The 17,373-nt window shown below is 41.1% G+C and overlaps 1 non-coding gene across 1 annotated transcript; it reads right to left on the bottom strand.

The window, feature by feature from the left end:
• Positions 1–11,883: 11,883 nt before the first annotated feature.
• LOC129400540 (U6 spliceosomal RNA) lies at positions 11,884–11,986 on the bottom strand. The gene has a single exon (XR_008627763.1). It is a non-coding gene; the product is annotated as a U6 spliceosomal RNA (small nuclear RNA).
• Positions 11,987–17,373: the final 5,387 nt, after the last annotated feature.

The raw sequence follows: 17,373 nt of genomic DNA, 5'->3' as shown, positions 1-17,373 counted from the left end.
TCTGACTCCTGACAGCAACTTAGCGGACAGCCTTCTCTCCCTGTAACCATTCAGATAAATAATTGTACAACAATCCTCAGAAATCTGTTAAGGACATAGATGTCAACCTTTGTAAGATTTGCAGTTAAATTCAGCACAGGGAGACTCATTTTCTCCTCCAGGCCCTCTTCACAGTCAGTCAAGGCATACACAACTGAGACTCAAATATCAGGCAGATAAAACTTATGTTTTCTTCATTTGTACTAGAAATATACACTAATTTGCTTAAACTAATAATTAATGGTACTAGCATATGCCGTGACTTTTATTCCAGTAAAAAGAGGTTTAAAGTCACCAGATAGGGATTGGAGTGATAGAACAAAGGCAGGATGCTTGCCTTGCACATAGCCAACCCACGTTCAATCCCCAGCACCCCACATGAGCCCCCCTCCCAAGCCTGTCAGGAATGCACCCTGAGCTCAGAGCCAGGAGTAAGCCCTGAGTACAGCTAGGTGTGGCCCAATCCCTCCTCCCACACACATAAACACAAAATGTCACCACCAGATAACTGTTTAACACTTCAATCCTCTATTTGTTGTGAATTCAGTTCAAGCTTTTTCTTCCTTCTGAGAACACCTGCTCCATCTTCAGCATAGTACTGACAGAGTTGTGGTCCAAATTTGTGGTCACTGTGCTCTGCCCCCCAGACCTACAAACACCTCAAATCATTTTAAACTTAATTTCATATTCCCAAGAACCCACCCAAAATAAGATTATTCCCCTGCAATGTAACTGCCTGTCACTGTCATCCCATTGCTCATCGATTTGCTTGAGCGGGCACCAGTAATGTCTCCATTGTAAGACTTGTTGTTACTGTTTTGGGCATATCGAATTCGCCACGGATAGTTTGCCAGGCTCTGCATTCGGGGGAGATACTCTTGGTAGCTTGCTGGGCTCTCCAAGAGGGGCGAAGGAATTGAACCTGGATCAGCCACATGTAAGGTGAATGCCCTACCCGCTGCGCTATCTCTCCTGCGATGTGAAAATTTAAAAAATTAAGTTCATAGAATTTAGCTAATTCTCAGATACCTCTACTCATAATGGCTGAGCTAAAAAGGAATTGAATTCACTTGTGTCTAATTATAATAGTTTCCTTTAAGTACCATAATAAATGAGTACAAACTTGGTAACTTCAACAAAATAAATATACTTTCTAACAGTTCTGGAGTTCAGAATTCTCGCATTAAAGCCGCTTACAGAGCTCACTCTGGAAGCTCAATGGGGATTCATCTTTATCTTTGTTAGTATCTATCTGATGTTCCTTGGCTTTTGACCACTTTTATACAATCTGTTTCTGCTTTCATATGGTCTTCACTTCTCTCTGGTCAATTAATTCTACAGCATTTACCTGTAGAATTAGGGATAATCTCATTTTTAAATCCTTAACTTAATTACACGTTAAAAAAAGCCTCTTTTTTTTCCCCCAAATAAAGTCATAAACATGAATTCTTGGGTATTGAATGTGGTCACACCTTTTGGGATTACAGTCTCTGTTCCACCCACAGCCCATGCTGGCAGCTCATAGACAGGGTAAAATCAAAGAAGATGTGAAACTTTTAGTATGTTTGTTAAGATCAGTGAGGTTAATGCTGGATAGACTTGAGTTGCCAAGCCTTGCTCAACCTCCTACCAACAGATGCAGGACTGAGCAAGCTTAGTAATCTCCCTGAACATTGGCACACTTCTTTGTATAACGGGTATAAGAAGTACTTGCCTCAGACCAATGGAAAAGGGTGGAATATCCCTACACACAACCCCAAATGTATGATCATCTAATCTTTGATAAGGAAGCAAGAAACGTGAAGTGGAGCAAGGGGTGGAATATCCCTACACACAACCCCAAATGTATGATCATCTAATCTTTGATAAGGGAGCAAGAAATGTGAAGTGGAGCAAGGAAAGCCTCTTTAACAAATGGTGTTGGCACAACTGGACAACCACATGCAAAAGAATGGGCTTAGACCTCGACCTGACACCATGCACAAAAGTCAGATCAAAATGGATTAAAGACCTCAACATCAGACCACAAACCATAAGGTACATTGAAGACAAAGTCGGCAAAACCCTCCACGATATTGAAGCTAATGGTATCTTCAAAGATGACACACAACTGATCAACCAAATGGAAACAGAGATAAACAAATGGGACTATGTTAAACTAAGAAGCTTCTGCACTGCAAAAGATACAGTGACCAGAATACAAAGACAATCTACAGAATGGGAAAGCATATTCACCCAATACCCATCCGATAAGGGGTTGATATCAAGGGTATATAAAGCACTGGTTGAACTACAAGAAGAAAACATCCAACCCCATCAGAAAATGGGGCAAAGAAATTAACAGAAACTTTCCCAAAGAAGAAATACAAATGGCCAAAAGGCACATGAAAAAATGTTCTTCATCACTAATCATCAGGGAAATGCAGATCAAAACAACTATGAGATACCACCTCACACCACAGAGAATGGCACACATCAAAAGAACAAAAGCAACCGCTGTTGGAGAGGATGTGGGGAGAAAGGGACCCTTCTACACTGTTGGTGGGAATGCCGACTCGTTCAGCCCTTCTGGAAAACAATATGGATGCTTCTCAAAAAATTAGAAATTGAGCTCCCATTTGACCCAGCAATACCACTTCTGGGAATATATCCCGGAGAAGCAAAAAAGTATAGTCGAAATGACATTTGCACTTATATGTTCATCGCAGCACTGTTTACAATAGCCAGAACCTGGAATAAACCCGGGTGCCCGAGAACAGATGACTGGTTAAAGAAACTTTGGTACATCTATACAATGGAATACTATGCAGCTGTTAGAAAACATGAAGTCATTAATTTTGCATATAAGTGGATCAACATGGAAAGTATCATGCTAAGTGAAATGAGTCAGAAAGAGAGAGACAGACATAGAAAGATTGCACTCATCTATGGAATATAAAATAACAGAGTAGGAGACTAACAACCAAGAATTGTAGAAATAAGTACCAGGAGGTTGGCTCCATGGCTTGGAAGCTGGCCTCACATATTGGGGGAAAAGGCAGTTCTGATAGAGAAGGGAACATCAAGTAAGCTCTGGTTGGAGGACCCGCTCAGGAGGGGAGATGCATGCTGAAAGTAGACTATAGATTGAACACGATGGCCACTCAATACCCCTATTGTGGACCACAACACCCAGAAGGAGAGAGAGAGAACAGAAGGGAATGCCCTGCCACAGAGGCGGGAGCAGGGGGGCAGTGGGAGGGAGGGATGGGATTGGGAGGTGGGAGGGATACTGGGTTCACTGGTGGTGGAGAATGGATACTGGTAGAGGGAGGGGTGCTCGAACATTGTATGAGGGAAATACAAGTATGAAAATGTGTAAATCTGTTACTGTACCCTCATGGTGACTCACTAATTAAAATTTTTTTTAAATTTAAAAAAAAAGAAATACTTGCCTCAATGCTTCGGAAAGGGTTAAATGAGCAGATACTAGACTAGTCTAACTTCAAAACTTATCCAGATTAAGACACTTCTCACTACTTTTCCATCTACCACTCTAGAACCCAGTGTCATATCTCACTAGATTTTTACCATGATGCCTTACTCATTTCCCTGAGTCCACTCTCCATTCCCATAGTCTATTCCGTCCCCACACAGTATCCAAAGGGATCTCTAAAAATATATGTCATATCACTTACTTTCTTACCTCAGAGTTCTCCACTAGCTACTATATTACTCAGAGTCAAAGTTGGATTCAAATTCTTCTCGGTGATCTGTATCAGCCACTATGCAATGCAACCTGTATGACCTAGTCTCCTCCTACCTTTGCTCACTCTACTCTAGAAACACGGGCCTTTGTGTCGCCTCTGGACTTTTCAAAGCTTGCTCTTGCTCTAGAGACCTCGCACTTATTATTTCTCTTGACAGTTACAAGCTCTTTCTAACTCGCTCTTTCTGACTCACTCTTTCATTCCATCCAATTCACTACTTTAATGTCACTTAAATCCACCTAAAAATGATAGCAGTCCATTAAGAGATAAGTGTGTGTTCCCACAAGATTTGCTGAAGTCTTAATGCTCAGAATCTGTGAGTGTGAGCTTATTTGGATAGAATCTTGCAGATTCATACAATCAAGTTCAAGGTCATGCCCTGTGAATGTGGGCCCTAGTCCAACATAGTTGGTGTCTACATAAGAGAAAAGAAGGCATGGAGAGTCACGGGGAGAATGCATGAGGTAAAATAGGCAGAGATTGCACTTATGTGTCTAGAAGCCAAGGGACACTAATAATGGTCAATAGCATCAGAAACAAAAAGTGACCTGGTAAAAGAACAGCCCAGAACAGATATTCTGTAGAGTCTTCAGTAAAAGTATGGCCTGCCAAAAAAATACTTTGATTTCATATTTGACCTCAAAAACTGAGATCAGGGGCTGGAGCAATAGCACAGTGGGTAGGGCATTTGCCCTGCACGCGGTCGACCCGGGTTCGATTCCCAGCATCCCATTTGGTCCACTGAGCACCGCCAGGAGTAATTCCTGAGTGCAAAGCCAGGAGTAACACCTGTGCTTCGCGGGTGTGACCAAAAACAACAACAACAACAACAACCTGCGATCATCGATTTCTCTTGTTTTAAGTCACCTAATATTTGAGGATATATATGGGACAGGCCTAGGAAAATATTATATACACTCTAATTGGAGTTTAGCGCCTCCAGGATATTGAAGATAAAGGTATCTTCAAAGATGACACGGAACTAAGCAATCTAGTAAAAACAGAGATCAACAAATGGGACTACATTAAACTAAAAAGCTTCTGCACAGCAAAAGAAACAGCGACCAGAATACAAAGACTATCTACAGAATGGGAAAGGATATTTACACAATACACATCAGATAAGGGGTTGATATCAAGGGTATATAAAGCACTGGTTGAACTCTACAAGAAGAAAACATCCAACCCCATCAAAAAATGGGGCGAAGAAATGAACAGAAACTTTACCAAGGAAGAGATACGAATGGCCAAAAGACACATGAAAAAGTGCTCTGCATCACTAATCATCAGAGAGATGCAGATCAAAACAACTTTGAGATACCACCTCACACCACAGAGGCTAGCACACATCCAAAAGAACAAAAGCAACCGCTGTTGGAGAGGATGTGGGGAGAAAGGGACCCTTCTACACTGCTGGTGGGAATGCCGGCTAGTTCAGCCCTTTTGGAAAACAGTATGGACAATTCTCAAAAAACTTGAGGTTGAGCTCCCATTTGACCCAGCAATACCGCTGCTGGGAATATATCCCAGAAAAGCCAAAAAGTATAGTCGAAGTGACATCTGCACTTATATGTTCATCGCAGCACTGTTTACAATAGCCAGAATCTGGAAAAAACCCGAGTGCCCTAGAACAGATGACTGGTTGAAGAAACTCTGGTACATATATACAATGGAATACTATGCAGCTGTTAGAAAAAATGAGGTCATGACGTTTGCATATAAGTGGATCTACATGGAAAGTATCATGCTAAGTGAAATGAGTCAGAAAGAGAGAGACAGACATAGAAAGATTGCACTCATCTGTGGAATATAGAATAATAGACTATAAGACGAACACCCAAGAATAGTAGAAATAAGTACCAGGAGGTTGTCACCATGGCTTGGAGGCTGTTCTCTCATCCTGGGCAACTCAGAGAAGGGAACAGCAAGTAAAATGTGGTTGTTGGTCATGTGGGGGAAAGATGATGCGGGCCAAATATAGACTAGAGACTGAACGCAATGGCCACTCAACACCTTTATTGCAAACCACAACACCTAATCAGAGAGAAAGAACAAAAGGGAATACCCTGCCATAGTGGCAGTGTGGGGTGGGGGGAGACGGGACTGGGAAGGGGGGGTGGGATGTTGGGTTTACTGGTGGTGGAGAATGGGCACTGGTGAAGGGATGGGTTATCAAACTTTGTAAGGGAGAAACATGAGCACAAAAATGTATAAATCTGTAACTGTACCCTCACGTTGACTCACTAATTAAAAATAAACTATAAAAAAAAAAAAAAAAAAAAAAAAAAAAAAAAAAGAAAAAAAGAAATACAACAGACTTGCACTCTTGGTATATAGGTTTTTCTTATAACAACAATAGGCAGAATGCTCCCTAATACAACCTTTTCATCCTGCAAAATAAAAATAATCTTGTAATCCTGTAAAAAAAAAAAAAAAAAAAAAAAAAAAAAAAAAAATAATTGGAGTTTAGCGTGTTCACTTACTGAGCCATTTTTCTTTGAATCATTTGATTATAAACATATTTGCTTATTGTCTGCTTTTCTCAAATTAGCATGCTTGCTCCATAAGAGCAGGAACTTTCTGTTTGTATTTAGACATGCCAGTGCTTAGAACTGTGCCTAGTATGTAACGAGTGCTCAATTAAGACTTATTATGCACACAAATTACTGAATAATGTTGGCAGTACACTGAGCATTGCATGCCACACAATACCCTCAGTAAATTACATTGACTACTATTGTTGCTTTCATAATTATCACCAAGTCCCATTTTCTCAGATGAATATCACATATAGCTTGCTAACTAACCAGTCCTGTAATTATCTTCACTGTGTACTATATAACATGATGAGATTCAAGGAGAAAATTACCTATAAAGGACTGCAATTATTTTTAAAAGGTAGACTTTTTTTAAAAGAAGAGTGTTGCGACTGAGTAATGTACAGTGGATAGGGTGCCTGCCCTGTACACAGCCCACCTGGGTTGGATCCCAGTTCTCTCTTATAGTCTCCAGAGCCCTCAAGGAGTGAGCCCAGGGTGCAGAACCAAGAGCAAGCCCTAAGCATAGCCAGGTGTGATTCAAAAAAAGAGAAAGAGTCTCTCTCTGTCCCTTGCAGCACAATATGTAATCAGCAGTCTTAAATCGATTTCTTCTAGAAGCAGATTCTAAAGTGGAGACTGTGTGAAAATGATTCACTAAGGAAGTATTGCAAGAAGTCAGTAAAGGAGCACAAGAGCAAGATGAAGCAGAGAAGGAAACCAGGCAAAGGAATACTTTCTCATGAAACCCCAGACTTCGTTTAAACCCAAAATTTCTAGATTACAAATTAAACCTCAGGGTTTGTTCTACATGGAGACAGAGAAATATGGTTTCTTATTCCCACAAGAGTCTGTCATTGGCAATCTGGCAGTAAGAATAAGTGGGAATATCAATTCCAGACCCTTTCAATTAGTGGTATGCTAAAACAATTTTGGATTTTTGGTTTGGAGGATCTATCCAACAGTTCTCAGGGATTACTCAGGAGTCACTCCTGGAAAGCTCAAAGGACTATATGGGATGCCGAGGATCACACTCAGCTTGGCCTCAAAGTCAAGCGCCCTTCCACTGTACTGTCTCTCCAAATTTGTACTGTCTCCTAAGGGCAATTTTTGCTGACCCTACATTCAGTAATTTCATATTAGTGAAAAAAAATCAACCACAGTGGAAACACTTACATTATAGAAAATGGAAGATGTTATTAACCAAAATGTTGTTTGCTTATTTTGTTAAATTTTATTGTTTTGTCTTTTTTTTGTTGTTTGCCTATTTGTTTTGCAGAATCAATTGCTAGAAACTCACCAACTTTGTACAGGTAAAGTGACTTTTGTTCCCAGAGACAATTCTCTGTAAATCACAGCTACAGGACATGTACATGTAGCAATGTAGAGAGATGGGTATGCTACATTGGTAGAAGAGTCTACATGGGCATTTGCTACACCAGCATAATCATACTCTGCCTCAATATGAGCCCACCTTGACACATGTCTTCTCCAAGGAAACAATCAGCCAAACAGCTCAAACTTCATGGAAAGAGAGACCATTTTCATCACCGAGTCCCTAGGCTGAGTTTGAAAGTTAGAGGGACTGGATTGTCCCCCCTCAGTCCCCTCTCTTCCTCTGCATGCATTTATTCTGAGCTTGACAGCAATGATGAAGAAGTTAACTCAAGCATTTCTCTCTTCTTGGCCCTAATCTTCTGGAAAAATTGTGCATTGTTCTCTCCTTGACCTCAATTATGATGCAGAGTCTAATCAAGGGCTTTATCTTAACAATTGACAATAAGGATACTATAAATCAAGGCATTTTCCTTCCATGGAAAAGAAAACAAAGACCACAAAAAATATAACCACTGCAGACACTGACATACTAGCTAGTTACTAACTTTATTTTCATGGCAACAGGAAAAAGGCAGGAATTTTATAATAGTTTGTGTTGTAATTTTCGTTTTTTAAATAAACCGTCAAGTTGCACCTATTCTTTCAAACCTGACCCCTGCACTGCTCTCTAGAGAAGGCAGTAGGCAGCAAAATAAAATTGCAAGAGGGCATATGCCTACTTGTAAGACCTTACTAGCAGCCAACATGTGAGTTATCAGGAAACCACACAAAGTCAATCCTTAAAAGGAAAAGAGTCAGGAAAAAGAAACTATTACAGCCAAGAGAGCAAAACCATGGAAGAACTAGTTGGTTTTCTAAGTCTTTTTAACTTAAAAAAAATTATATATGTGCTTTAGAGAAAAGGCAACATCTCTCATTGAAACATTGTTTGGGAAATTACAGTAAAGCTTCCTATACTATTACTACGGTTGCACCAACCTTCTGCCTCCCTTTTTCCTGGATACTCTCGGGAGAGACTAGCAGAATAGAATGGCCCTGGATATTACATTCTGTTTGACATCTTGGTCACAATCTAGAGACCAGCTACTCTGCCCCCTGGCATCTAGTTGGGCACGTAGAGGTCCCTTCCTGAGCAATCAAAAAATACTGAAGAGCAGTACCTCCAGTCATATGTTTGATCCACTTGTGTAAATTTCATTGAAAGGAATCATTATCAGAGAAGCAAAGAACCCCACAACCCACACACGATTGTCATGGAGATTAAAAGTAGAATTTAGTGGGGAGGACACCAAGATAAGAAATGAGTGTTGATCTTTTATCAGAAACTTGAGTTTGCCTTGGTAACTGCTACTCACGAGTTGCCTTAGGGATGAGTCTGGTTGCTAAGGAAACCTATTTTTATAAGCAGAACTTGTAAGAAAAAATACTTCTATGGGGGCTCTTAAGTTTGGGCTTTTAAGTTTTACTCAGTGTTGGGTTCTTCCAGAAGCAGCTTTTGCACTAAGAATTAAGGTAGAAGTGACAGCTGCAGAAGGGACTCCCCAGAGAGAGTGGTAAGAGATGGGGGTATGCTGTCACCAAAGAAATGACCCTGCTTCATAACTGATCTTGGAGAGACGCCCAGAAACTGATTTATTCCTGGTAGGCTTGGTCACTAGCAGGCCCAGATCTCTGGAGTCTTCTCGAGATGTGGGCAGACCAAGTCCCTGCTTTGCCAAAGATTTAGCGCTTCACCCACCCCCCACCACCACCACCAGAGAAATATCCCATGACTGATGGCAGAGAAAGGCTAGCAGATAATCATACCAGCTCCAAAGCTCCTGAAACATGTGGACACATAAATGGCCATGCATTATCTCCAAACTTTACAGTGTTGACAGTCCAGTAGAAGCATAGAAAATTAGATGGAAAAATTGCTTGGAAGTCCACTAAACTTGATGAGTAAAAACAACACAGAAGGCTCAACCAGCACCTAACAACTCAGACAATGACTTTAGTAACACCGTTATGATATATATGTTAGAACGAGCAATATAAAGTAATTTGTTTTGTGTCTGCTAAGGTAGCAGGGCTGAAGTGGGGTGAGGAACTGCGGACATTGGTAGAGGAAGTGCACGTTGGTGGTGGGATTAGTGTTGGAACACTGAACACCTGAAACAACTGTATCATGAACAATTTTGCATATCAGTGTTTAAATAAAGTTTCACACCTCCAGAAAATCAGGTGGGAAAGAACAAAGCAAAGATGCTCCACCCTTGGTAAATTCTATAGGAAACTCCAAGGCAAAAACTGCTCTTCAGAGTTTGATAAATTTAGGCTCCAGAGAGATAATAAGCAAAGTAAGGCACTTTCCTAGCACTCTGCTGACCCAGGTTTGATTCCCCAGCATACAAAATGATCCTTTAAGCACTGCAAGGAGTGATTCCTGAGTATAACCCCTGAATATTGGCAGGTGTAGCCCCAAAACTGGAAAAAAAAGAGTTTGATATAGTAGGTTTGGAGGAAAGAGAGCTGAGTTTTTATATTTCTACATCTTTCAGACATTGCCTAAGTATCATTGCATGGTCATAAATTCTGGTACCCATCTAGCCTAGGTAGCCCCAAAGAGGCTCTGCAGAAGGTTGCAGGCCCAAATCATTAACAGAAAATCCCACAAAAAGTGGTACGGAAACACATCAAACTAGATGAAGGAGTCTGAGGAGTTTCAGAATGGTCATGAACAATGTCCTTTTCACTGAAGCAGTGGGTTTTCCAAACCAGCTACATGAAAACAACCTTTCCCCATCTACCTTCTCAAGAAAAGACTCTTTAGGCAGGACAGAACTTCCTGGGCTAGCGTGAGGCATTCATCTGGGGCACAAAATTTAAGAGAGCACCAGAAATTCTCAGCAATTAAGCGAATCACTTCACTTCACTTGTCATCCCATTGATCTTCGATTTGCTCGAGCAGTAATGTCTCCATTTGTCCCTGTCGCATGCTAGTGTAGCCCAATGGCGTCTGCTCGCTCCAGGAACATGAAGAGCCTCAGACCGTTCATTCAGGGTCTTGACGAAGAAGTCTGACCATCTTGTAGGTGGGCAGCCACGTGGTCTTTTGACATCCAATGGAGTCTAGTCGGTAACAGCTCTAGTCCAGCGGTCATCTTTAAATCGCATTACATGTCCAACCCACCTGATTTTGACGCCTTGGCAAATGAGACAGCATCCCTGATTCTTGACCGTTGACGGAGGTTGGAATTCCGGATTCCTCCTCTTACTTGAGTGAAACGTTATACTCCAAGCATAGCTCTTTCGATTCCTCTTTGGGAGAATTAAGAGAAATAGTATCTTAATCAAATATTGTTCAAAACCAAAATAATTGAAAAAAATTCATCATAAAAAATAACATTATTTTACATGAAGGCAGGATCCAATTCAACCTTGATTGCATCATGCTAATTCTAGCCCTGGTTTTTTATTTTACAGAGACAAGGAACAGACCTGGGATTGTATTTACCAATTTGACTAATTTTTAAATTTTGCATTAAAATACAATGTATCTCAATTGCTGAGAGCTTTTAATGCATTTTGGCTTACTCCAGGCTCAGCACTCAAAAATTGCTTCTGGCAGTGCTCGGGAGACCATATGGGGTACTGGGAATCAAACCTGGGTTGACTGGATGCAAAGCAAGCACCAAACCTGGTGTACTATATCTCTCTTGACCCTAAACTCGAAGATTTTATTGAAAAGAAAAGAAATCTCTTTTATGAAAAAGAAAGAAAAGCTCCTAAGCATGAGGGTTCCCAGAATAGGTTAGCAATGATATGTGGCTATTCCCCTTTTTCATGTTATTTACCAGGGAGGTGAGAGGTCAATTTTTTTATCTTCTAGCTAAGGTTGAGACATGCTGGCTTGCACACAGAGGCAGTCAGGATGTTAAGATCGTTATCGCTTGTCCATTTAGGCTATTTGTCCTGTCCTGACAACATTCCATTCATTCCATTCTTAGGACAATTTCTTCTTTCCTTAATCTTATTCTGACTGTTTTTTCCTGTCCTTTGTTACTTGCTATATCAGTACTTGAAAGTGAAATAGGTCTAGATGAGATCATGGGGATGCTACTACCCCCTGGATTTATTGCCTTTATAAAGAAAGTTCAAGATATCTCTCCCCCCACGATCTTCTCTTGCTCTCTTCTCTCTTGCTTTCCTCTCTTCTTTCTTACTCAACGTTACTGTCCAAATATCCGTTGTTTGTCCCATCTACCTATGATATTTTGTGCAGGAGTCATGCTAATCTTCTCTGTATTGTTTTGATTTCAATGTGCTATAGAATACAAGCACAATTTCTTTGGAAGGGAGTGCTTTGGGACCACACCCAGTGGTGCTCAGGGCTAATTCCTGGCTCTGTGCTCAGTGATGCCTCCTGGTGTTGCTCACAGGACCATGTAGGGTGCCTGGGATCAAAACCAGGTCAGCTGTGTGCAAGGCAAAGGCCCTACCCACTGTATTATTGTTCCCACCCCCATGATCTATTTTTTTATGACATCTCAAGCGAATAAAAGCAACCTCCTTCACAGAGTTCATGTTCAAGGGAGTGAAATAATAGCACTTATGAGTCCCCTCAAAAAGTGCTTACTGTAGGGACTGGAACAATAGCACCCCAGGTAGGACGTTTGCCTTGCATGTGGCCGACCCGGGTTCGATTCCCAGCATTCCATATGGATCCCTGAGCACCACCAGGGGTAATTCCTTTTTTTTTTTTTTTTTTTTGCTTTTTGGGTCACACCTGGCGATGCACAGGGGCTACTCCTGGCTCTGCACTCAGGAATTACCCCTGGCGGTTCTCAGGGGACCATATGGGATGCTGGGATTTGAACCCGGGTCGGCCGCGTGCAAGGCAAACGCCCTACCCGCTGTGCTATCTCTCCAGCCCCCTGCCAGGGGTCATTCCTGAGTGCATGAGTCAGGAGTAATCCCTGTGTGGGCCAGGTGTGACCCAAAAAACAAAACAAAACAAAAAAAAGTGCTTACTGTAGTGTATGTGCACTAAGAGGTTGTTTTGCCCCTCTCACCTCCAATTTAACATTGATACAAACACCCTGGAAGGGCACCAAGACTGTTCCAACTACAGACCATAGGAAATGCAGTTCTTGGTTCTTGAGACCATTGGGTGAAGAAGTTCCTCTTAATGTACTTGCTGTCTCAGAGGGTCCTTTCACTCCAGAACATTGTTTCAAGTTTTCTGTACTGGACATGGAATGTAAATGACTAACTTCTAAATGTTTCTAAGAGATAAATTACATGCCACTGAATGCACATAATGTGCAGGAAGAAGGAAAAACAATAGAACTTATTGAAAATGAAACTTATTTTTAAAGTTCATTGACAGTAAAAGCATCAAAATTCCATTATGTGGGTGTTTTAAGGCCAAATTAAGGTAACTGGGGACAATTTTAGAAATGAATTCTACTTATTTAAAAACTAAAATACACAGGGGATAGCATATATTCTGTGACTTTAATTCTTGTCTTAAATCTACAAAATATAAAAGAAGAAAGCCACTTTTCCCCCTTTTCATTTCAAATGGCAAGAGGAAAAAACTACTCAAATTATAGTAGGATAATAGCAAACTAAAGAAAAAGAATAGGAAACAAGTGATCTCATTAGTGATTTTTCACAAATTAAGTTTGTTAAAAAGAGTTAAATGTGTTCCTGTGTAGTCTGTTTTGTGTTTATTTGTGTTTTCTTTACCAAAAAGTAAATCAGTGATTGTATATTTGTGCAGTTTGTTCTTGTCAAACCATTTTCTTAAGTCCCCTGAAAATGACCTATTTGCTCATCAGATGCATACTTCCTTAAAGTGAAAGAGTAGAAATAAAACAGAAAGTAAAGACACAGGAGTAAATGAACATTAAACTTATAATGGGTTGGAATCCAATTAAAGATTATACCAAAAAACACTGATTTTTAAAATTTACTATTACATGATTTTTGTTGTAGGTGACTTATGTGAACTGAGGAGAAAAGAGGCAAGTCCCTATAGACAGAATCTATCATTTTTCTTTTAGGAAAGTGCCTGAGTGAGTCAGGACTGATAAAATTTTCCACAAGAACCTACATATCATGGACATTTGCATCCCACCAGCTCTACTCAGCAATTACCAGTTTCTTCCCGAGTTCCATTAAATCTAAATGGCATTAGAATTAATCCTTGCCACCAATTTCTCAGGGAGCCCCTGAAACTCAGGTTGGTGTGAAGAATTGCTGTTTCCAGGGACAGTTGAAATCAGCTAACCACTTCCCAGATTCTTTTCAGGTTTGCCAACTTCCCTCACAGAAAAGCCTTTAAGGAGGAGAGGCCAGAGAGATTATATAACATGTAAGGTGCTTGCCTTGCACACAGCAAACCAGGGTTTGATCCTCAGCTACCAAGATGGTCCCCTGAACCCTGCCAGCATTGATCCCTGATTGCCGAGCAAGTCCAGAATAGTGCCAGGTGTCCACCCTCTCAATTTTTTTAAAGAGTCTCAAGAGAAGATGAATAGTGAAGTAAAACAGTTTTATTTATATATTAGGAGGAGAAAAAGAGAGTAACAGGTAAAGAGAGAATGCAGAATTTTCCAGAAGGGAGGAAACAGAGGATACCCCATAAAGAAAAAGAAAGAAATTACACATTCAAATTGAGATGCACTTGCCTTTGAAAAGCTCGCTTTATAGATTTTCTCCCAAATCTCCCCTACTGGAGGATTTCTATGTAGATAATATTGTTTGTAGGACATTGTCAAGGGAAACCATTTTGAACTTTTTATTTTTTTTGCTTTTTGGGTCACACCCAGCAATGCACAGGGGTTACTCCTAGCTCATGCACTCAGGAATTACTCCTGTCGGTGGTGCTCGGGGGACCATATGGGGTGCTGGGAATCAAACCTGGGTCGGCCGCATGCAAGGCAAATGCCCTACCCGCTGTGCTATCACTCCAGCCCCACCATTTTGAACTTTTGATGGTCCACCTTCTTGTTCTTATCATAACCCTTTGTCCCTGCTGCAGCTTCTCTCTGGAGGGTGCCTAGCCTTGTTTGGGCTGGTGCTGGATTCAATGAAATCTTTTTTATTATTATTATTTATTTAATGTAGAAAAAAGGCAATTGTTGATATATTCTATAATTAAAATTGATGAGATAACCAACTTGCAATATTAGTATCAATAGATCTAGAAAATAAATGTATGTGAACACTGTTATATCAGATTGCAGGTTTGGTAAGTGTTCATATGAGAATTTAAGCTTTTTCATCTTTAAGGATGAAACAACACTGACCATGCAAGTGAAAGAAAACATAAACAAATGGGATTACATCAAACTAAGAAGCTTCTGGCTTCAAAATAAAGCAGTGACCAAAATACAGAAAGAGCCCATAGAATGGGAAAGAATATTTACCCAATACCTATCTGATAAGGGATTAATATCCAGGATATACAAGACAGTAGTACAATTGTACAAGAAAGAAACCTCCAACCCCATCAAAAAATGGGGGGAAGAAAGAAACAGAAGTTTCCTCAAAATAGAAATACAAATGGCCAAAAGGCACATGAGAAAATGTTCCACATCGCTAGACATCAGGGAGATGCAAATCAAAACAACAATGAGATATCATCTAACACCACAGAGACTGGCACACATTCAAAAGAACAAAAGCAACCAGTGCTGGCATGGATGTGGGGAAAAAGGGATGCTCTTTCACTGTTGGCGGATATGACAACTGGTCCAGCCTTTCTGGAAAACAATATGGACAGTCCTTCAAAAACTAGAAATTGAGCTTCCATATGACCCCACAATACCACTTCTGGGAATATATCCTGAGGATGCAAAAAAGCACAGTAGAAATGACATCTGCACCTATATGTTCATTGCAGCATTAATCACAATAGCCAAAATCTGGAAATAACCCAAGTGCCCAAGAACAGATGACTGGTTAAAGAAACTTTGGTACATCTACACAATGAAATACTATGCGGCTGTTAGGAGAGATGAAGTCATGAAATTTGCTTATAAATGGATAGACGTGGAGAGGATCATGCTTAGTGAAATGAGTCAGAAAGAGAGGGACAGACATAGAAGGACTGCATTCATTTGTGGAGTATAGAATAACATCACATAAGGCTGACACCCAAGGACAGTAGATACAAGGGCCAGGAGGATTGCCCCATAGCTGGAAACCTGCTTCATGAGCGGAGGGGAGAAGGCAGATGGAATAGAGAAGAGATCACTAAGAAAATGATGGCTGGACCGCTGAGATGTGATCCCGGGGGCCGCACGCATGTGCGGCCTCTCCACAGCTGCACAAGCGTGAATCCAGACCCAGCAAAACCTCTTTTGGCGTGGGCAACTAACTCCTCGCAGAATGTCTCCAGCCTGAGAACTAAGCCTCGGCCCTGTGCCCGCCCAGGAGGGGAAAGGTATTTCTCTCTCTCTCGCCTCTTTCTCTCCGGGGATGAAGGGCGAGGTGGCCGCCATATTAAGACGACCACAGATTGGGTTTTCAAGCCTGCAATTATCTAATATCTGGAAGAAATCTCCCTGGACTTCTTGTTAAAGTACAGAAATTCAAAACCGCGCGGCCGCGCGACCTTATTTGTCTTCACAGTAGGTCTGAATCTAGTGGGGTACTCCTAACAACAATAGTGAGGTTTGTGTTGAAATATTGAATGTAACCAAAGTAAACAGAATGTAAAATGAAACTTATCAGTTACAAAGTCCCTACTTATCAGTTACAAGGTGGGGGGGCGGGATGGGAGGTGTACTGTGTGGGTTTTTTTTTTTTTGGTGGTGGTATATGGGCACTGGTGAAGGGATGGTTGTTTCAGCATTGTATAACTGAGACCTAAGCCTGAAAGCATTGTAATCTTCCACACGGTGATTTAATAAAATAAAATTTAAAAAAAGAAAAAAAAAAGAAAATGATGGCTGGAGGAATCAGTCGGGATGGGAGATGCATGCCCAAAGTAGATAATGGACCAAACATGATGACCTCTCAGTGTCTGTGTTGCAAGCCATAATGCCCAAAAGTAGAGAGAGAGTATGGGGAATATTGTCTGCCATGGAGGCAGGGGAAAGGTTGGGAAAAAGTGGGTATACCGGGATATTGGTGGTGGGGAATATGCACTGGTGGAGGAATAGGTGTTTGAATATTGTGTAATTGTAACCCAAACATGAAAGCTTGTAACTATCTCATGGTGATTCAATGAAAAAAATTTTTTTAAAGTATTTAAGCTTTTCATTGCTTCAAAAGGTGTCGCTCGGCAGCATATGCAGCCATGAGGTCCAGACATTTCCAGATCAATGGCCTGGGCCAAAGAGTCCACAAGCTGACAGACATGGGTGGTGGACAGGACTGCTGGGGTTTCCAGAAATATGGGGTGGGGGCTGTTGAGAGGCTACCCATCCTAACTCTGGATAAAAAGTCAGAATTCCCGGTACCTGAAATTAGTTGGAGATTAGTGTCTCTGCAGAGAATATTCACGAAGTGGTGGAGTTCAGCCCTTGGCATAGCTTCATTTGGTGGGTACTGGGCCTGCCTGACTCTTGTGGGCGCTCCTGGGTTTTTAGCAGTGAGGACTGACATTTCCATAAATTTTAGCTGCTTGGTGTTCATCTCCTGGGAGATTTTGTCGGGATGTGGTGGAGCAGGGCTAGTGAGTGAGTTAACATGGAGGCAGACACAAATGGTGG

Source organism: Sorex araneus, chromosome X (assembly GCF_027595985.1).
Source record: "Sorex araneus isolate mSorAra2 chromosome X, mSorAra2.pri, whole genome shotgun sequence".
Taxonomy (NCBI): Eukaryota; Metazoa; Chordata; class Mammalia; order Eulipotyphla; family Soricidae; genus Sorex; species Sorex araneus.
The sequence above is the reverse complement of the archived record's forward strand: the minus strand, read 5'-3'. Positions and strand labels throughout refer to the sequence as shown.